General features: G+C 39.3%; 1 long non-coding RNA gene across 1 annotated transcript in view; it reads left to right on the forward strand.

Moving 5' to 3' along the window:
* LOC110403795 overlaps positions 1-22,404 on the forward strand; it is a 101,719-nt gene that overhangs the window by 65,620 nt on the left and 13,695 nt on the right. Inside the window, exon 14 of the long non-coding RNA XR_002441835.1 lies at positions 16,147-16,293. This is a non-coding gene — a long non-coding RNA (uncharacterized LOC110403795). The remainder of the gene's footprint in view (positions 1-16,146; positions 16,294-22,404) is intronic.

The following is a 22,404-nucleotide window of genomic DNA, read 5'->3' on the forward strand; positions in this document are numbered from 1 at the left end:
CACAGCAATCTTTTAAATGTTAATATTATCAATACTACCCTTTGGATAATGCTTTCCCATACATCTCCTGTTATGATTCACACCTTTCTGGTGCAATTGAGCTCCTAGTAACTCTTCCAGAAGTTCTGGGGGTTATATTTATTTCTGTCATTACAGAATCTTCTTTGTAAAGATGAACATCTTTTAATATCTTTTGCCTGGGTGGAAAGAGTCACTCTTTGCTTTTTGCAAAAATCTCCTTTGCAAAGCACATGCTGAGTGTATTAAGGTCCTGATGTGACAGAGCACCGGGGAGAGAAATCTTCAAACATTGCTTTTTTTCCTCCATAAAGTGGAAAATTCTAAATGATATTGTTGATTAGGTGCAGCATATTGGTAAAGGTCTCTCTAGCTCTCCTGAGCATGTCTGTTTGACTTCTAAATTCACAGCACTAAAATGTTGTCATCCCCTTTCCTTTCACTCCCCACTTAATCCTTAAGCATTTTCACCTTAATCCAGAAGTTTTCAAGTGCTCTGACAAACCAGCTAAATGTAAAGAAATAGCTGCTTCTCCTAGCTTTTTTCCCTGTCAATCATTTAAAACCCAGTGGAATGTGTGATGAGGATGACTCAGTTTGTAGAAAAGAAGCAACTTAGCAGTTGGCTAATGTTTTGCGAGTTGCTCAGTTTAGACAGATGGAATACTTGCATTTCATATCTCAGCCCCATCCCTGATTATTGTTTTTTAGTAGTCCCAGGTACTAACTATCTCAGCATGGGAAGAGATTGGTGGCGGTCTGGTGTTCGCAGCTTACTTGTGATTCTGTAAGATTTTCTTATTACATTCAATAGTTCTATCAGACAGGTGTTGGAGGGATGCAGTTATACTTTGGGGAATAGCAGGTAAATTTATGCATCTTTAAAGAACTGGCAGATTCAGCTGCCTATATATGATTTAAGGTCCTGATCCCAAACCCATTAAACTTAATGGGAGTTTTTCATTCACTTAGTTGGCTTTGGATTAGCTCCTAAGTGAATTTCCAGTAGAAGGCAAAAGCCCAGCCAACAAACCTGTCGATTTCTTGGCACACTTGCCTCCTTTTAGCGAGCAGTGGCACAGCCAAACCTTGCAGAGCTGCCTAGAGAAATTATTCTGACAAATACAACTTTTATCTGCAGACACTTCCACTCCCCACTCCCTCACCAGGAACCTACAGAATCCTGGATAAAAGGTTGAAGGAATATATTGCAGATTTTTTCCCAAAGAAATTTTGATAAAAATGGAAAATTGAAAGGTAGGCTTTATCTTAAAAGGAATTATCTGTTGTCTTAGAATAGGGAATTGCTGCAGCACATTGAATCTAAGGCCCATATTACCCTAGTGTAGTCTCTGTGAATTCAGCGAACAGCAGATATCTGGGGAACAATGTAAGGATTTTTTTTCTAAAATACTTTGCTGTTCTTCAGTGACTCAGAAACTTCCTGAACAAGAGAAGAGCTCTATGCATTGAATAGCTCTCAATGTATTTTTCTTCCATGAATTTCCCCACAGATTGTTTTTGAAAGTATTTGACCACCCCTATGTCTTGTGGCAAGGAGTTTTACAAGTTGCCTTTGTGCTGCAAGAAGAGAAGTCTTGTTCATTTTTAATATACCCCTTCCTAGTTTAATTTGATGACTTTTAAGTCTTAGATTACTAGAGACAGTGAGCACTCATTATCTGTTTGCCATTTCCAGGCTAGCCAGGATGTTAAAGACCTGTATCTGACCTCCTCCTCCCCCTCCTAGGTTGTTCTTTTTCAAGATAAAAAGTCCTGATCTGTTTAGCTTAACTCAGACAATATAATGTAACTTTTCCTAACCTCAGATAATTATGGACCTGCAATTAAATGTTGTGGCCAAGTTGGATTCAATCAATACATTAGGCTTACTGGACATGATGATTTTTGTTCTGACTTTTTTTTTTTTTAATACAGAAATTAATCTGACTCAACCTTCTACTTGAGATACTGCAGAGGAAAATACAGGGGGAAAAAAAATCTCTATTTTGAGGATTCCAAGCAGCACATTAGTTAATAATGAGGGACATATTAGTATTCTTGAAGTTCCTATAGTCTGTATGCTTCATACGGAGCTGTAAAATAAAACAGCCATACCCATTAATATGCTAATGTTATATGCTATGACCATGATGCTCTCTCTCTGAGGATCTCCACTGTTGTCCTGTCTCTTTCCATATCACATTAACACTCCCTGGGTGAAATCCTGACCCTAATGAAGTCAATGGTAAAACTCCCATTGACTTCACTAGAGTCACGATTATCTCCTCCAAGGAGCTTTATGGCTTTAGTCCTGACTATTCTTCAGTTTTCACATTCCACCACATCCCCTACTTGCTCTTCCTCTTCGCTGATGAATGCTCACCCTCACGCTCTCATTTATTCTCATCATGCACTCCTAATTTGGTACCTTCTTGAAATGAGTCTACCAGCAAGGAAAAGTCTTCCTCTGTTCTGCCTCTCCACTGACTCACTCCTCCTGCTATCAGATCCTGCTTTAATTTTGTATGACTAACTGCTAGCTACTGCTCAGGCACTCTCTCCTTTTCCTACATCTGATCATGGTATAGGATGTACTAAAACTACAAGAATGGGTGGAAATTGCCTGCCTGCCTCCTCACATTATTTCAATCAAGGTTTTTACATGCACATGGTTAGGAAAATGCTTCCAAGGCATTTTCTCTCTTTCAATTTTCTACCTTGGATTCAGTATTTGCATTCATTAGACCTGTAATATTAATTCCTTACAGTCCCGCCTTGTATTTTTAATTTCATTTTATTAGAGTTATGCACAGTTATAGAAAAATAAATCACCCTAAAATTAGCATGTTGAACAGGCTGAGGAGTATTTAGAAATGAACAGAGAATAATGCTTTGTAGATAATTTATCATGCAGGCAACAAGAAAGTGTTTGCCTGACTAAGGACTTCAGACCCTCCATGAATATATAGTGTAATCAGTAAAGTAAGGAGTTTGCATGATCAAGTGCTAACCAGAAAAAGGTCACAACACAAGTTTCACTTAAATCAATAGAACTGTCTTGGATAGAGGCGTAAGAAAGGATTCCAGGATTTGACCCACTGCATTGTACTGCACAGAAAAAAATGTACTTCTTTTTTTTCTTTAACTTAAGTCTATAGGCTGAGCAGCTTTATACTGTTGACTTTGAATAGTTTTGAGTCTAAGCTGAAAGACCCCAGAAACTATTAATACCCTCCAGAGAAATATCAGCCTGCAATAGTGAGTATGGATCCCTCTTGTTGACCTAGTTTATATCTACAGAATCAACCTACACAATTCTTTTCACCAGCTGCTCTGTGGCTTAGGGAGATGGGGTGTTAATTAATGAGACATTTGTTGAAATTTATAAGGGCTTTTCCTATCCAGGTTAGACATAAATTATGAAGGCTCTGGCAAAGTGGGCAGAATATTGTTGACTGTAACTGGTTTGCTTATTTTAGCCAGTACAGGAGAAAATAGGTCTTCAAAGAACAATTTACGTGCAGGAGCAAGCTTAATGAGAAAAAGAGAAGTTGGTGCATGTCTTTTTTTAAAGAAAATAATAGCAATAGGTGTAGTGATGGTTTTTTTCCCTGTTCATTGCACTACTACTTTTGACATTTCTTTTTCAGTAAGGCTTTTTTGTCCCTGTTCTGTTAGGTACAGCAGAATCCCATGTTTATGAGATTGCAGTCTGTTTGAAATTACTATGACGTCATACAAAATTGAGTATTATCTGCTGCCGGAGATAAATACATTGGAAATGCACACACAGAGAGAAAATTAGATAGATTTTCTTTGATTATGTGTAGTCTCCTTTTTAATGTTAATTTTTCATGAACATGCTAGCATGGGAATTTAATGACAGACGTGTTTGTAGAGATAGTTCCATACTTTTTAAGTGAGTGTTGGAGAACAGTCGTTTTCTTAATAATGAAAAGCAAATTCCCATTTCTGAATCATAAGCATTGTCATTGTCAAGCTAATTCAAAGCCTGACATTTTACCAGTCAGGAAAAGAAACATGTAAAATGCATTTAATTAATGTCTCCCTCTGAGTGTTCGAACACAGGTAGGAATCTGGGATAGCCGTTCATTTTAGAGCTTTTTCACCTCAAGTGGTAGATCCAGATCTGGAAGTCCCCCATTCCCTCAAACCTTCTAATTTCTTACGACATTTTCTACTTACTATGATAAGGCAAATATCTTGCAATTAAAGATATTTTGATCAGAAAATTCTGATTCACCAAAAGCAAAATGTTCCATTGAAACACACTGCTTTTGATGATCTTCTAACAAAACATAGGTGGGCTATGTGAAGCGTTCTTTCTCTTTTCCCATCCAGCTTGTCTGGTAGCTCCTAGGGCCTGCCTGAAGGTCTGAAAACTCCAAACTTTCAGAACTCATGATCCCATTACTCAGGAGATCCCATCAACTCCAAGCAGAAACGATGACTGAAAGTCCTCATTCAAAACTCAGATCCTTGCAGATCTAGAAATAATAGGAAAGCTTTTAATTTGGGGGCTTGTCTTATAGGTTCAATTTTATTCTGAACATTTGCTTATTTCCCCTAGTTTTTCTCTTTGGACATATTTTTTCTTTATTCTAGAAGTAAAAAGCTAACAAAATATTCCTCCCCCAACTCATTCCACACTCTTTTTGCTTTTTCTCCAGAATTTCTAACAGAAGTACTTTTTTTTTCTCTTTTCATCAGCTTGAATCATAAAAATTTTCTTCCTGAGTGTCATTCACAGAGCTGCTTCACAAACCATTCTGATGAGACATGCGACATGAGAATCTGAATTTGCTCATCAGATTGTTTCAGTCGCTAAGAGTTTCCACAAGCAGAACGAGAAGGATGAAATCCTTCAAACAAATATCTTTCTGAATTACTACTATAGCAAATCTACAGAGTAGCAGCTTCCTTTTGCATGTGATAGACTGTTAACAAAAATGGTCTATATCTTATGGACAAGGGTTCAGACTTGGCAAAGACAATTCATGAGCTCCTGTAAATGCCATTGTCGAGAGAGGATGTTGGGTTCCCATAGACTTGGAAATCAAAGAACATCTTCTGCTTAAATTGCTCGCAAATTCTTTGCTTTTTTTCTTACCGCAGTCTTCACCCTGGAGCTGTGTATTCCCTGTGAGCCATGTGGGCTCCTTGCAAGTCCCATTACTGTGGAAGTGCAGTGATCTGTGTGGCAATCAAAGAGGCCATTTCATGTTCCTTGTCAGGCATCAGGCCTCCTGATCTCTTATCAATTATCTGTCAAAAGAAGAGGGTGTTCTTCTTCATTAACACATTGCAGTGAGGTAATTAACAACCAGATAGTGCAGGGCTTAAAAAGTGGCCTCTCTTGACCACTTGTTCAATAAATATTGACATAAGCACCAGTAAAAGTATGTCATATGGGTCTTAGATAAAAACAACAAGCAAGAAAGTAGGAGAAAAGCAAACAAAGTGTATCACAACTTGTTTTCTGAAGAGGCCTCCATTGGATTTTAACAGGAAATGGAAATTGGTGTTTACCATTTGGGCATTGTAACAGAGGTTGCCTTGTTTTGTGTTTCTCTCCTGACTAAAGATGCTTCCCCCTCCCCCTGCTTTTGGCTGGGGGGCAGAAAGGGGAGGTTACCTTCCTGTTGAAATAAGCCAGCAAGAACTTTGTCAAGGAATGAACTCTTACTGTAACCCACACCTCATTTGTCACCCTGATGGGCTGAGGAAAAGTGACATTTACAAACTGAGAATGAAAGTACATCCATTTCACCAGTCTGACACCCTGATATAATAACTATTTACCTTGAGAAAGAGGGACTGAGATTTCCGATTCTTGTGAATCTTCTCACTTTGGCACTTATTTTCTCACTCTGTCAAACAGCCCCAGATTAATGGAACAATTTGTTCAACAAATCATATTAGCAGAAAGCGCACAGGGTAAAGAGAAGGAGGCGGGGGAGCAGGAAATTTTTACTCATTCATAGCAGTGGTATCTCTGCAAATAAAAATGTAGTTATGCCTGACATTTACAGAGGTACAATGTGAAAGGGAAAAAGTGTAATGACTTTGGGCAGTTGAGGGATCACTTTGCAAGAACAGTAGTGCTCAAAAGGGAATAAGATAAAGTTACACATAACATCTAGATTGAGCTTCTTTCTGGAACATATTTGTCAAACACAGCAGGATCTGTCTGTGTTTAAAAAAGAGTTTTCCATTAAAATTAAGCACTATGTGCTTTCCTTACTATGAAGGAATGCTCCCTTACAGTCTGCATTTCAGAAATGGTTGGTAAAGAATTAAAGTAAGTCAGAGCCGTGTGGTGAATGCTGTGAATCTTTCTTGCAGATTTGATAGTGTTCAAGGGACTGATCCAACCCCTACCTGAGTCAGTGGAGCATTTCCCATTGACTTCATAGGACTCCAAACCGGGCACAGAGTAATAGGAAAACCAACTTTTTCTCTGTGACTATTGCTCATTTACACTGTGTGACACCACTGGAAAAGCAGTGCAGAAAAACAAGGCTTTTTTTGTTATACATGTATAGTTCTCACAATGAAGGTGAGAGAATTGAAGAATACAAAAATAGTTATTCCAGCTTTATAGGAGCACAAATGTAAGCATAGCTGATCCTGAAAAGTCATCTTAAGTGTATGTTTTGGTTAGGAATTGGTAATGAGCTAAGACTGTATTGATGAGTAATTCGCTGGGCAACAAACTCTACTTATTCCTTCATTTCTTTAACCCAGAGCTCCTTGTAAGACTGTGTGTCAGTATTTATAGTATATACTGAGTAGATTATCCTTAAAGAAGTGTTTCTTTTTAAGTCTGCAAAGGCTTCCTGATAGCCATGAAAATATAAAGAGCAATGTAGCATCATCCTCCCCTCATGCATGCTCACACACTTTTACAAACACATTTTAAGAGGACACTCTAAGTTTGCCATCACGTTAATTTATTTCTGTTAGTTTGGTACAGCAGCACTGTACCCTGCATCTTCAATGAAAATTGACGCTCCCTTGTTCCACATTTCTTTATGCCATGACCTTGGGTGTCAGGGGAAAATATTGCTTTGCATCCTTGTGTTGCTTGAGTCCTGCTTCTCTCTTTATAGCTTATTACTTGGCACACTTCAGAGCACTGTGTACTGCAATGAGATATGCACTGTACAGCTGGCAACGCTAAGAATACTTCAGGCTATGGAGATAAGGAGAGCTGAGTCTGATGTGCAAATAATGTTTTGCCCCAAATTCAAGAATTTAAATGTATGGTTCAAACATTTTTGATGGTAAACTGTCATTTTCCTAATAAAATTTCTTCTTTTATGGCTTGTCCTATAGCCCAGTGAAGCCATAGATCAGCCCTTTTCCATGAGGATACCAATTCTCTCAGGATATCTTGGGTACTTTTGTATTCTGAGCAGGATGAATGAGGAGGAACCAGCCTTCTACATGACTGGAAAAAAAAATAGCAGAGACGTTAAAGTCATTACTTATTAATTCAACTGTTTTTTTTACCAGTGTTTTTGAAGAAAATACATGCATAATTTGCTGAGGATCTGAATCAAGGGAACCCAGCACGTTTAATGTAGTCAGGATTTACAGCAACACTGAAAAGAGCAGAATGTGGCCTCTTCACAATGTAGTACAGGTTAAGGGTGTCCACTCCCGACATTTCCTGAGCAAGCACAGCAAAATAAGAGTTGCTAAAGCTAACTTGATTTTAAGTCGTTCAACCTCTTTAACCTATTTCAGTAAATCGAGAGGTTCTGAGAAAATGCTGACCCTTCCCCTCTCTACCTGCACCACGCTGAACAGGACCCAGACCTTAGAAAGGCTTCAGCATGCCTCTGTTGACCTCTCTCTCTCCACAAGCCACTTTACTGTCTTTGGGTTTTGTGAATTCCTGAAGTTCCATTTCTAGATGTCCCTGAGGCCAGAAACACTGACATCCCCTACGGCTTGAACAGCGAGCAAAGATGGTAGTAGAAGCTGCTTGGCTGCTCCTCCTTGGAAATCTCCAACCAAGCACACGCACAAGTAACAACATCATTAGTTCAGAACAAAAGGGGTTTTATACATTTCAAGGTTTACCCCCCTCTAATCCTTCAGGATGCATCCGTGTTCCATGGAAAGTAAATTACAGCATAAGGACTCAGCTGCATGAAGAAATCTGTGAGATTTGGCAAAAGCTGTGGTCAGATGGCAGGTTCTCCTGCCAGTCTGCAGCCCCCAAGGTAAACAGAGATCAATCCCAGCCTGGTAGGAGGAGTTTCAGGGGATTTTCTTTTTTAACCACCATCCTATTTTTTTCATTTTGGTAGATTACCACAAGGGGGAAAAATTCTGGCTTTATATCTTCAGGGTTCAAGACTGGATTATTTTCTTGCAAATGCAAAATTTTGTATATGGAACATTCTGACAGGTGTTTTTTTTTTTTAATATATATGTACTGAAATAAGCTTCCAGGAAGGGCTATTCTATCTCACAGCAACTTTAAAAGAATGATGATGAAGGTGCCGAGGTGGATATATTCCAACAGGAAATATGCCACAAGGAGGTTAAAAACAAAGCAAGAGTCAAAACCAAAACTCTCTCTCTCCAGAGAACTGGAAAAGAAAGCGACACAAAGAACTGATTGTGGGTCTGCCCTTCCCAATGCATCTCTGTTTGCCAACATATTTATATTACAGAAGCAAGAAGCTCTCATCTTTTCCCAGCTGAGGATTCTCTGTCTCTCCAGGCCTATTTGCTTCCATTTAGTCACAGATGGAAAGATGGGCTGGAGGTATTTAATACCTTTTGTAATTTTCTAGGAAGGACTAGAAGGCACAAGGACTCTTTTTTAGAAATGGACTCTAGTTCAGGGGTCAGTTTGCAAGCTATTGAACAGTGAGGGATGCTCCAAGAAAAGGTACTGAATCCATAAAAAATAATAATGAAATAAAATCTGAATCTCAACAACTAAATCCACACATTGGAAAGGGAGAACGCTTTCTTCAAGAAGAGTAAAAAATGTATTTTAATATTGACCTGTTTGAATTTTTCACATTTTTATTGTCATGGTAACCAGTATTTTTTCCTTTAGAAATATCAGCAAGTCAAACAATAATTCCCTTTCCTCCATATCACTAGATTATTCTTCCCAAAAAGAATTCCAGTAAATAGTCTGTGCTCCCACTGTATCACAGAGATGAGGCAGTGCAGTATCCTGTGCCAGGGTAAATGATGCCTGTCTGAGCACCGGAGTAGCTCTCCAAATCAAAGAGCTGGATTGATGTCATGACTGGCTGGGTGATGTCATGACCAGTTGAGTAGATGAACAGAGAGTGGTGGATGCTGTGTACCTTGAATTCAGCAAGGCATTTGACACTGTCTCCCATAACATCCTTGTAGGTAAGCTTAAGAAGTGTGAGATAGATGAGTGAACAATAAAGTAAGTTGAGAACTGGCTGACGGGCAGAGCTCAGAGAGTTGTGATCAGCAGTGCAGAGTCTAGTTGGAGGCCTGCAGCTAGCAGTGTCCCCCAGGGTTGGTGCTGAATCCTGTCTTGTTCAACATCTTCATTAATGGTCAACAGATTGGCCGTGAGCCAGCAGTGTGCCCTTGCGGCCAAGAAAGCCAATGGTATCCTGGGGTGCATTAAAAAGAGCATGGCCAGTAGATCAAGGAACATTTGGGCCTAAGGTTTGAATCCCAAGTAGTGATATTAGTTCATGTGTCACGTGGGATGGTATTGGTCATGTGGGAGTGCAATCTCCCGAAAGCTGAGCTCTGCCTAGAGCTGCAAACTTACTTTCATATAGTTAAGGGGAGAATATTGTAAACAAAAATTAAGCACTTTTTAGGTAGATAGATAGAATATATACATATACATATTGTAATGAAAAACGTAGCAGATTAATATGAATTATGAGAAGCATTTTCCTTCTTTGGTTACAGCCTTTATAGCTTATAATCTGTGATAATTCTTTAGAATTCTTTAACCAAGTAGTTCCACATATATTGGACAGAGCAAAGCCTAATAAAGATTTTTAATGGATAGGTCTCTTGTGGTTGGATTCATTGTTGTCTAATAAGGTGAAAATACTGACAGAAGCTATTTCTCCAGGAAGCTTTTCCTGGTCTAGGGACATTCATAATGCTTCTCTCCTGTGTAAATTATCTGATGTCTAATGGTGACAGACGTGTACACACATACACAGACTGTGATTGCATAAGCCTTGTTTCCTGAGTAAACCATGCTGAAAGAACCCATCAAGAATGCTAATCAGAATTTAAGAGATCTTCAAATGCTGTATGATACAACACAGTTACATAGTTGCAGCTTTTCATGTACTGAAAGTCACAAAACATAAAATACATAAGCGTATATGACTGTATATAGAATTTATAGATATATGTGTATGTATTTGTGTATGTATCTTATGCAGAGTTTTCCAGGTATTAGAAAGGAACTCCTTTCTTCAGGCACCAAATTATCGGTTTGTTTGCCTGTGCCACTGAACATATATTAATTTGATGCGGCTCAGCTTGCTGTATGACTCACACAAAATATGAAAGTGGGCAGAGTGGGTGAGTTGTGTAATACGGTCTGGGGCAAACGGGCTGTGGACACGTGTGTTTAGAAATCCAGAGTACTTGTGGAACCCTTTTTTTACATTTCAGGGTAATATGGAGGCATGGGTAGGTTTTATACCCTCTGCTGATCATGATAATGTATAGAGACTTGCTGAACTGAGATATAAATATGGCCTAATCACCAAATCTGGATTCAGATTTCCCCTGCTGAGCAGGTAAAATCTAAAGATACCTGCCCAGCATGTAGTATCTTAATCAGTAGCTCATTCTTGCACTTCTTCCCTCACTTTGGTCTACAGAGACAATGACCTCAGGAAGACGATTTTATTTTAGTGTTCAAATTTGCCTATATGAATATATTCTTAACTCCTGCATTGCCTTGTGGATGGGCACCACAGTCTCTGCACAAATGGAAAGGTTGTCTTTATGAGGGGATTAACAAGAGGTCACCAGATTCAAGGATGAAAATTGAGCACCATAATGACCAGTTTAATTTTTTTTTTTAAATGTTAATAATTTTGAGCCCAAGCCAGATATTAGGCCAATATGGAACGGATTTACAAGTCTGCAAACACTCACAGTCTAGCTGGGAGGGAAAACTGTTACTCAGCTCCTGTTGAGCATAGACTGTTTGGGCATGGAATTACAAAGGAGTCAGTGGTAGTTCTTTGAATCTCAACCATGTTTTTGGCTGCTATTCCCTCTGAGGAGGCCTACTGCTGTGTGGGAGCTTGGCTGCCTTTGGAGGAGCCCAGGTGCTTATAGAATTAGGTAATCATGGAATCATTAAAGTTGGAAAAGACCACCAAGGTCCTCTAGTCCAACCATCAGCTCATCCCCACCATGCCCACTATCCGTGTCCCTCAGGGCCACATCCCCCCGGTTCTAGAACAGCTCCAGAGACAGTGACTCCACCACCTCTCTGGGCAGCCTATGCCAATGCATCATCACTCTTTCTGAGAAGAAATTTTTCCTAATATCCAGCCAGAACGTCCCCTGGTGCAACTTAATGCCATTATTTTTTGTCCTGTCTATCTTTTTTGGGATAAGAGGCTGACTCCCCTCCCCTAATTCCCCCTTGCTACAGCCTCCTTTCAGGGAGTTGTAGAGGTCTTGGCTGTAAAAAACCTGTAGATTTCATACATGTCTCATATGTTTATAACAGACTTGAACAACTCATTTGCACCATGATTTTAGGACAGACAGACAGACTATGAAAGGCCCAGCCCCTGTCCTTCCCGCAAACAGAGGCTGGAGACACCACGTGTCCCCTTTCCAGGTAGGGATTGCTCCTGGCTGCCTTGGCTTTGTTTCCCACTTTCACCGCAGCAGTGGCAGTGGGAGGCCTTATCTTGGCCTCCCAGCACTTCCCCCGGCATGCGTGTGGGAGCCGGCGTGCCACAAACTTCCAGCAGTGGCTGGGCTGACAGGAAGGCTCTCTCGCCTCGTGCCCGAACGCCCGGGCCGCGTCCCGGCGGCTGCAGAATTGCAATCTGGCAGCTGCAGGGATTTCCCGTTGCTTCCCTCCATCTCTTCCTGCGAGGCCTGCTGTGGGGCCGGCAGCAGCCGCCAGGCCTCAGGAAGCTGCGAGCGGCGGCAGGCGGGCAGGCGGGGGCGAGGAGGTGATGGTGGCCAAAACCCATTTGTTTGGTGGCCGTCACACCGACACGCGCTGGCTGGGCCAGGGGAAAACAAAAGGGGGATGTCTGCTTCAAAAAGGCAGGAAATGAAGCAGCACGGGGGACGAGAGATCTATTGGGACTGGGCTGGGGCTTTTCTCTCTTAACCTATTGTTTCATGATGTATGAAAATAAAAAAAAAAAGTAAAAAGAAAGAGAGAGAGAGAGAAAAAAAAAAAAGAAATCGAACACATCCTGTGACCTCTTATCAAGCCATCAGGAATAAAAACAAACAGCTCATTCATCTAAGGGCTGAGGGTGTTTTTGATGTTTTGCCGGCCTTGTTCAATTCACCAGGCCAGACGGGCTGCGGAGGGGTCACCACGCCGGCCCCCCCCGGCGAACACGCTGCCCGGCCGCTGTGCCACGCGGGAGCTGTTTGTGTGTGAGGGTTTCTATATACAGCACTGTGCGTTTCCCAGCTGGCCACAGCCCCCCTGCCCCTCGAGGCCTCTGTTCTCTGTGTGCAGGAAGTCTTTCATTCCCCTCTTATCTGCAGACCAGAAGATTTTGATCCATGCATCCCCTCCCTTTTTTTGGCCAGACACCTACAATTTTCCACTCTTCTTTTCTTCAAAAGGAGATGACGTTTAAGGGAAAACAATGCCACTGCTTTATTTAGCTCCTACCTATGATTTTGTTTTTAATTATTATTTTACGACTGTTGTATTCGTGAAGAACAGCTCTAAACCGCTGCAGATCTGACCTAGCAGCACCTCAGTGATCCTGGTTCACACACATTCACATAAACTTGTTTACATCATGCCCATAAAAAAGCTGTATTCACTTCGTGGATCTTTAACTAAGCTCTTAGATTTTTAAAGCCAGAAGGGGTCATCAGGTCACTTATGCTAAGCTGCTCTGTAATTCCAGTCTTAGTATTTTACCCATTTCCCACTGTAGTGAGCCTAATAAATCATGCTCAGCTAAACAATATCTTTCAGAAAGGCATCCACTCTTGATCTGAGGACTTTAAAAGGTGGAGAACCCACCACATCTGCTAGTAGCCTGCGTCATTCAAATTTAGCAGAGCACTTAAAGTATCTTCTGAGATTTCATTCTGCTGATTTGCTGTTCTGACACAGCATGTACTATGATGGGCAGGTCTTTTCCTGCTTCAGTGTGAACACAGGCTGGTCTGTAGCTATCTGGGGTCCAGGACTTTATCTGTGACACAATCTGCAAGAGATGGGGAACATTTCCGCATCCCTTCTCCCTCAAATTTTGATGGAAGACAGAACTCAGATGCAGCGGGTATCTGCAAACAAGTAGATGTGAACCCACAAATGCTCTTTTGGTGCTAGGACTGATTTCAAATTTCCAGCAGAAATTTTCTTTATAGGAGATATAAATGAAACTTATAAATGCATAACAAAATCAGGCACTGTTAAGACTGTTTTGTTAGGTGAACATTTGGTATTGGTGCTTCATTTTCTAGAAACCAGGCCACAGTATAAGTGCAATGATATATCATTGTACAACACTGTTTGCAAGCTCACTTGACCTTTCAGTCTTGGTTCTTTCTATATTAATCCCATGCTGCATAAATTATAAAAGGGAAGATAAATATTTAGTTTCTTACTTCCCTGAACAAAGTCCCACAATGTTTTCTTTGCAGGCTGAAGCAATTTGTAGGCAACCAGGAAGGAGGCAGACAGCCCAATTGTCTTCCCATGATACTGGTAATATAGACTGCACATCTAATTGCAAAAACAGAGAATGAGGAATTGCAGACAGTTTTGTTTGGTTTTTTTTTCCAAATATTCAAAGAGGCATGAATACAGGAAAGTGAAGGGAGAGAGGGAAATAGGAAACATAAGGAAAACGGTTTTATTCAATTCACTGATATTTTGGGCCCTAAATTTCCTCTAAATTTATGCAAAGACTTCCAGAAATGCAAAGAGGCATTAAGCCCTCACCCCAAATTAATATTCAGTACAAATTACTCTCAGAGGCTTTGTATGTTTCTCCACCAGGTTCTTCAGAAAAGAAAAACAAAAACCCCCAAAGTAAAACACAGAACTCAGAAACTGATTTTCTTTTGCTCTATCATCTTAAATCAGGCTTGTTTGGTTGAAAAATTTAGGTATGTGTGTATGCCGTTTTTCTCCCATTTCCACTTCGCTATGGCATTCAAAAATATTTCATGTGCTAAACTTTTCCTGTGCTAAATCTTAAGTGAGCTAAATATGTGTTCTGAAACAAAAAACTTTCAGAGGAAGCAGAAATTGCACAGTGTAAGGACAGGGTTAAATCACTATTGCAGGTGACTGTAGATCTACAAGAGGTCGAGGTTGGGAGTATGGTATCACTCCTGAAACTGAAGGGACAAGAGCAGAGAAGGGAGGAAGAAGGGAGACAGCTAACTAAAAGCTGCTATCCTGTAATTTCAAGGACGTTTGAAACGCCCTTTAACTTTCCCTTGTTTTTACTGATGCTGTTCACATCCTTTCAGAATGTTATGAAATTCTGTTTTCAGATTCTGGAAGAATTGACGCCCTTCAAATAAGCATTCAGTTTTTCATGGACTAGACATAGAATTTGTAAAACACCTTCAGCTACTGAGACCCCTTGACTCTTAAGACCTCTTCATTTCATTAAAAACACAATATATTGGTGGTTCTGAGGGAAAAAAAAAAAACAAACTTCCAAGGCCTTTAGAGGGAGTCCTTTAGAAGTCCTTTAGAAAGTCCACGTGTGAAGCTCTTGAAGGCTTTCATGTCCCCTCACTGAGTGTTAACAGGATTTGTATTGATTCATTGACTGGAGATTACAATCCTTAGTGTCTTTGTCATTAATACTTATTGGTAAAATGTATGACATGTAGAAGGTCAATATCTCATCCATATCTTTTTTTTTTTTTTCCCAATTTGGCTTCTAGTAGTTGGAAAAGTGGCTCTGAGACAGCAGCCAACTGCAGCAGGGGCTGTTAAAGGAGGCCTCATTTACCAGCAGCCAAAAGGATATCTTCAAACATTGATTTTCATGCACAGATTGGCTCCACTTCTTCCTATACATACAGTAGCAGAATGATAAAAAAAAAGTTAGACAAATATTTATACATATGGCTAATTAGAACACCTGGCATAGCAGGCAAAGAAGCTAATGGGAAAGAGATGGGGTGGATGTGGATGTCACAGTGTGTACTGCATCCGAAAATGCTAGTTTTCTCTACTGATGTCTTCTTCAACGAGACTTGCTCCATCGCATAAATGTGCTAGATCTACTGCCCTCGAAAACAGTTGAGTTGCCACCCTACCCCAGGACAAAGGAGGAAGCCACCACACTTTGAATGAAAGCTCATCAAAATCTTCAAATACTAGCCCCCTTACAGAAATGTCTAGCAAGCTGGTGATGGCATTTGGAACTAGACAGATGCCTCGTAGGACCTAAGCTGGCACCACCAATTTATTTCATGTTGGCCACAAAATAGCCATCACCTTATAAAGACTTTCATTTATTGCTAGCAACTAGTGAACCTCCGGAGGTTTGCTTGGGACAAATACCAATTTAGCTGCCAAACCTTATCTGAACTATCTGAACTTCTTGTGTCTAAAAAAATTGGGCTGGAAAGCTCATCAGATAAGGATTTACTCTGTGATTGACTGTAGTTATTGCTTCCAGAAGGGCTAGCATTACTGGCATAACTGCATTTTGTTTGGTATTTGATGCGTCCAATTTTGGCTCAGAACCTAGGAAAAAACAGGTGACCAAAAATATGCATGTATTTTTTATTGTATAAATATAAATTGTTCTTCACTTTTCCAGGTTTAATTCTCCAGTTTCCATTTCCTGGTGGTTCCTGAAGTGAAAATTTGTGTTTGTTTTGTTTTCTGTTTTTCTTCAGACAGAATTCTGATTGATTCCAGAGAAAGCTTTTGATATCGGTCTGCCTTGTTCAGTAAGAGTCATGGTAAAAAAAGAAGATAATCAGGAAGGATGGAAGGACAGCCATACAACCCCATTTAGAAGAGCTACAGAATAAAACGTGAAGGTATGTAGAGATAACTGGAATTTTCTGTCTAAACTTCGACTTTTTTTTTTTAATATGAAAGGAGGTCAGATAGACAAACTAGTCTGTTCAAAAGACCTACCACAATTCCATATATAAGTATTTCTTTTGGTTATTGAAATGTTTGCAGTATACTCTCATTTCAAAGTGTAACGTTTCATTTAGCCAAACAACAGATTTATATTTTCATATATTGGTTTGCTGACAGTTTTGGAAATTGTTTGTTGGTGCTGATTGAAATTATTGGCCAGCCTTTTTTTTTGAACAACCAGAAAATGGAAAACTCCTTTTTCCTGTTCTTATGAAATAAAACAAAGGCTACTCTAGGAATAAACAAGCAACCAAAATCCTCCAAAAAGTCAGTGTCATTGGTAAGAGTGAAAAGACTATGACTGATCGTGGGTCAGATCTCTAAAGATGTGAGAACAAGGAACCTCAACTTGACTTGAGAAGAGCAAGAATCCAGAGAGGACATGAGATAGTTTGGATGCCTTTTTAGTGTCATGTCTTCCCATAGACCATGTTAGGGACTAGCAGAAGTACCAGAGGGAGAAGTTGGCAGGTTTGAAAAAGCAAAATATATCTTGCAAATGAGAAGAAAATGTCCCATTTCAGTAATCTGTAATATGTCCACAAGCACCATGTAATATTGATGGCGCAGAATCTTCATGCAGGGTCACCTAGTGATTAGGAAGAGAGGAATTCCCAACTGAGTACAGGTCAGTGGTCCAGCTCATGCTCTACCCTATCTCTGACAGTGCCAATTTTGAAAGATGAACGGTGGAGTAGTGTCCCAAGGGAAGCAGTGGAAGTCCCATGTCAGAGGACTTTTACAACTACACCAGACAAAACACTAGAAAATGTACTGTAGCTGTAGCAAGCAATTCTGCATCAGCAGGGAGATGGATTGAATGATCTAATATGGCTCTTCCATCTGCAATTCCTGGGAGTCTATGAATCACATTTCTGTGTGGCAATGCAGTCAAGTAAATACAGCACAGAGCAGCATCATCAGCTATCTTGGTATCTCTGTAACAGTAACATGAGTAAATTAGGCAGACAAAATTCCAAAAAGGGATATATTTGACTCTCTGGTTCTAAATCCATCTGTTCAAACTGGCTTTAGTACAGTATGCTATTGCTAATTCCTAAGTGGTTCAGGCTGGATAACAAGATATTTTGATTCAGGTATGCTATTAGTAAAGAACTCAACAATTATTAGCTCTTATTTTGTTCTACAACATTAGAGTTTTCTGATTTAGCTGGCACGTTTCAGATTAATAAAAAGAGTGGCCTGGCTATCTATAGCCTCTGTGAATTTTAACTTTAGCCATATGGAAGAATCTTGTAAATGTAGACTATAAAAATGGAAAATATGTCAGTTTAAGATGCAAAGTGTCTTCTGACTAGAAAATCAAGGTTGGAGGAATTGAAGCATTTTATTCCCAGACAACAGAGCTTAAGCTTCTTCCTGGTCCTACGCCCAGATAATCCAGACAAAAATGAAATCATTGACACTTGAGGGGATGTCAAAGCTAACCAAATGCCATACTTATCAAAACTTTGCTTTTCTGCACTTAATGGAGCTGAGTGGATCAGTTAAGTTTAGAAAGATGTCTGATGCTGTTGATCAGTTTGGGAAAGGGAAGTATTAAGCACTCAAACTTCAACACTGACAATAATCACCACTGAGAAGAATTATATGTGTGGTACTTCTGGAGAAATAAGGGTCATATACAGAGATGTGACAAAGCTGACAAAAAGTCTAGTGTTTCATCCTGATACATTTACTTGAGAGAAAAAAAAATCTAGCAACTAGGAAGATACTTTTAGCTCTTTTTCATAACTCAAACAGGAAGAAAATGTTTATGACCTTATGTGTTCTTTTCATTCTGGTTGTGAACTCCCACAACCTCAACCAGCTATTGCTTATTTTCTCATCTCTGCTTAATCCCTCCCCTCACTGTCATAATCTTTCCATGTTCCCTCTTAACTCTCTTCATTAAGTGTTTCTCCATTTCCTGGATTTGTAATGTGACGTTTCTGCCGCTCTTGTGGGATCATATTTGAGGACATATAGTCCCAAAGAGCCCTGTCCTCCTAACTGGCCTCTGACCCCAAACTCTGTGAACAGAGTGCAAATGCATGTCAGCTGCAGGGCCTCATGTCTAGTGGCAGAAGCCCACATCCATAGGAGATTGGTTTAGAAAAATAAACCTCATTGGATTTCTGCGAGTTGACATTACGTTTGAAGCTCTTCTATCTCAAGTGCAAACAGTGTGGTTCAGGAAGCATACATACCTATTTATGTAGATGTCCATTTAGTTGTATGATCACAAAATATTCAGCACATCTGAACAGAAGAGCTGGACACTTATATGGGACATCATTCAAGACTGTATGCATACATTTATAAGCGTGCGTGTTTTTATATATTCCAAACAGATCACCAAACGTGCAAGCCTTTTGTTGTCAACAGGCCTTCCTGAAAACCCTGACTATTCATGAGGATATTGCAGAATTCAGTTTCATGACATTTAGACCTGTTGATTTATTCATTCTAAACTGCGGCATCATTTCTTTGCTATTCTTCATTCATTTTTCCCTTGTTTAAAAAGTTTCATTCACCCAGTCATAAATAAGTAAGTAAATAAATAAATAACCAGCACGTGGCATGGGTAACCAATTCCACACCTTTTTGGAGAGTGAAATTGAACTATCCATAAATAAACCATAAGCTGAAATATGTTTGCATAAACTATTTGATAAACACTTAGGAAAGGAGCTATTGGGAAAAAAAGCCATCTATGTATTCTTCACTGTGAAAATGAAAACCATTTTTGGGGGGAGGGGAAATGCTTGCACTTTTTCTTCTATTTTTGAATTGACTCAGTGTAAAATGTAATATCAGAAAGTGCTGAAATTGCTAAGAGATTACTGTTGGAACTTAAATGTTTTTCCACTAGAACTAAAAAGAATGGGTTGCTAAAAAGTATCACTGTTAAGGAGAATACTGTGTAGATGGCTTATATTTTGGTGCCTGATCTGGACAAATAACCCCTCTGACAGTGAAAGGAAAGAGACAAGTTCCTTCCAAAGGAATGCACAGTCCAGCCCAAGAAAGACACTTTCCAGTAGGTGGTACTAAGAACTATGGAAAACCAACTGGGACAATTAGCTTTGACGTCTAGCTTTTGGCTGACTGAAGCTGTATTGGATGAGTACCTTCATAACCAAACCAACGTAAAGTTTATTTCCTGTTATTGCATAGTAGTTTTGGTAGTTGCAGTTCAACTACCAAAAGACTTATGAACATCAGGTGAACTATATCTGTGTAAACCCAGTAACAACAAAATGCAGCACGCTTGCCACAGCAGTAGATCAACTGCCAGTATTTTGTAATTAGATGAGTATATTTACATTACATCCATTTTATACCTGGATTTACTAGGAAGGAATCTACAATTACAACAAACAAACCATTTGTAAGACTTTGGGTCAAAACAGACTGCGAAGACTGTAGAACTCAGTAAGGATTTTTATTACCTGTGGGTTTCTAGATTAGGAAGACATACGCTGAGAGGTTTGTACTACAATATAGCCCCAAAACCTAAATGTTGTGACATTAGCAAGTAGCTTGTAATTAAAGTATGTTGCCATTTCACTAGGCTTTCATTTGTAGGAGAAAGTGCAAATTCTGTTCTGTGTGAACTTTAGATACATCCAACTTTTTTCTTTGTTCTTTTCTTTAAAGCTTTGCAACAAATGCATCCCCATATGCTTATATTAGTTAATCTGGTATTAAACATATTGGCTGTGCAAAATGTTGGCATGCATTAATAAATGTTTTCATTTTTTTATTCTTTTTTTTCCCCTTACTTTAAATTCTTCCTTTGACTACACAAGCAACAGCTGTCTAGCTTCCTGTTCAGTACTGGATCTAATGCCTCTACAGAAATCTAGGTCAAAACACTTGGAATGCATGAATATCAAACAGAGTTTTCAAAACAGCAAATGAATACATCTTTAACTGGTGACATTTTCCTGTAGCATATGGCTGCAAACTCAGGGGACTGCATGCTTTTTTGATGAATATGTTCCGTCAAAAACTAAGGAATGGCAGTGGGCTTATATCACCTTCTGTTTTGCCTTATGAAATGATAATGCAAACTCATAAATGGATACTACTATCACAAGACTTCTACCTTTGTCCAATCCCAGAGTAGTACAAGGCCTACTGGTTAAGAGACTAACTCTTTGGTTGTGTTAAAATATAAAAGATAACTGTCAAAGATGCTTTTTTGTAAAGCATTTGCCCATGTCACGGAGGGCACGAGATTACCTGCATTTCCATACAAGTGGAAAACAGCAACATACGGTACCAGGAGAGAGATACAGATTAATTCTAAAATTCTGCAAAGACATTAAACCATGCAAATAATTTCTGCACCGTGGCATGGCATACCAAAGGTAATATTAATACAGTTTCCTCTCTGGCACAAATGTGCAGAGAAAGTTCTACATTTTTAATGATAGAAACAAGAAAATAAAAGAATAAGATAAAATTAAAGTGTCAGCATGTAAATAAACCCTCTATCAAAGCTAAAGTGACAGTCAAAAGAAAGCTGCTTTAACAAGCTCACCTGTTATTCTCTGAGAAGAAAGCATGGGCTTGGCAGCAACACCAGAGCCTGCTGAATAATTAATCAACTACCAATACTGACCAGTAGGAAAAGATGGAGTTGTTATTTCTGATCATGTATTTATCTCCTCAAAAAAACAAAAAGGATTCATTTCTAATATCTTGTTAGATTGATGAAGCAGGTAGGAAATAATCTGATTAAATACTTATATTCAAGAGTCTCTATATTCATGAGACACAGGAATGGTAACTGTCAACTGGAAACATGGGAGTGGTTCACTCTCTGGACTTGAGCGGAATTGTATGAGGGGTCAAAATTTCACTGTGGCTAAGGTCTCTGCAGTTCTCACCTCAGATACCCTGTGGGATGGAGCAGGGCAAAAAGGCATGGATTCAGGCTCTGTTTAATACAACCAGCAGATCTGAGGGGTTGATAAAGTAAGCAAATATCAGAACGGAACCCATCTCAATAAGCTACAGTCTGTAAAAGTACACACTGTATCGAAGTCTTGCTTTAAACATCTGCTTTGGCCACTCTACATTGCTGAATATATACCAAGATTTTTGTGATGGGATTCTTTTGTATTGTGAACCTCTTTTCAGTTCTATAGGCTCCTGCTTTTTTTATCTTCGCTTCATCTCCCAAGCACTGTATTTAAAGAACCAAGATCACGACTTTCGTTGCTTCTCTGATATTCCACTAATTCCACTTTGCTATCTCAGCTTGCAGCTCTGGGTTGAGAGGAAGGAAATAAAAGGTGAAATCCAGTACATTTTGAGTAATTCTTTTACCAGTTCTTGTAAGCAACATGGAGATGTCCACTTTACCAAAAGATGAAGGAATGGACAAATTAAATATACAAATAAAGAATGGCAATTGTTACCTTCCCATGCGATGCATGCCTCACAGTTTAGAGGAAACATACCTGTTTTCAAAGCCATTTCAAATACATTCTTGATATACGTTTGGAAGAAAAGTGATTGGTTAAATAAAAATGAAAAATATTGATTCTTTCAAAATAGTTTCAATTTCTACCAGTTCTACATTCAGTTTTGCAACATGAAGTCTCTTTTTTTCCCCCTCTTCATCCCTCTTGCTGTCTTTTATATATCTCATTGTCACTCTGGTGAAATATCGTTAAATTTAACCCTGCAAAGGGAACAGCAATTGTTGAATCTTCACAATGAGCAAATGTATTTCTGAAAAACATGCCTATCAATATAGTACATATAGTAGGGTTTAGATGATTAAATTATGCATGTGTGTATTTATTTACCTGGAAACATAAAATCACTAGAGATCCCTCCTTTTGTCATCCAGTGGTCCACTTAATAATTTCTCCTCGTCTGAGAAATACTAACAATTCATTCTACACTGCTCATTTGAATTACTGTCCTTGAGTTTATCAGAATAAAAAGAACATTTGCACAAAATCTTTCTGTGAAGTTAG

The sequence above is a fragment of the Numida meleagris genome, chromosome 9 (genome assembly GCF_002078875.1).
Source record: "Numida meleagris isolate 19003 breed g44 Domestic line chromosome 9, NumMel1.0, whole genome shotgun sequence".
NCBI classification, from domain to species: Eukaryota; Metazoa; Chordata; class Aves; order Galliformes; family Numididae; genus Numida; species Numida meleagris.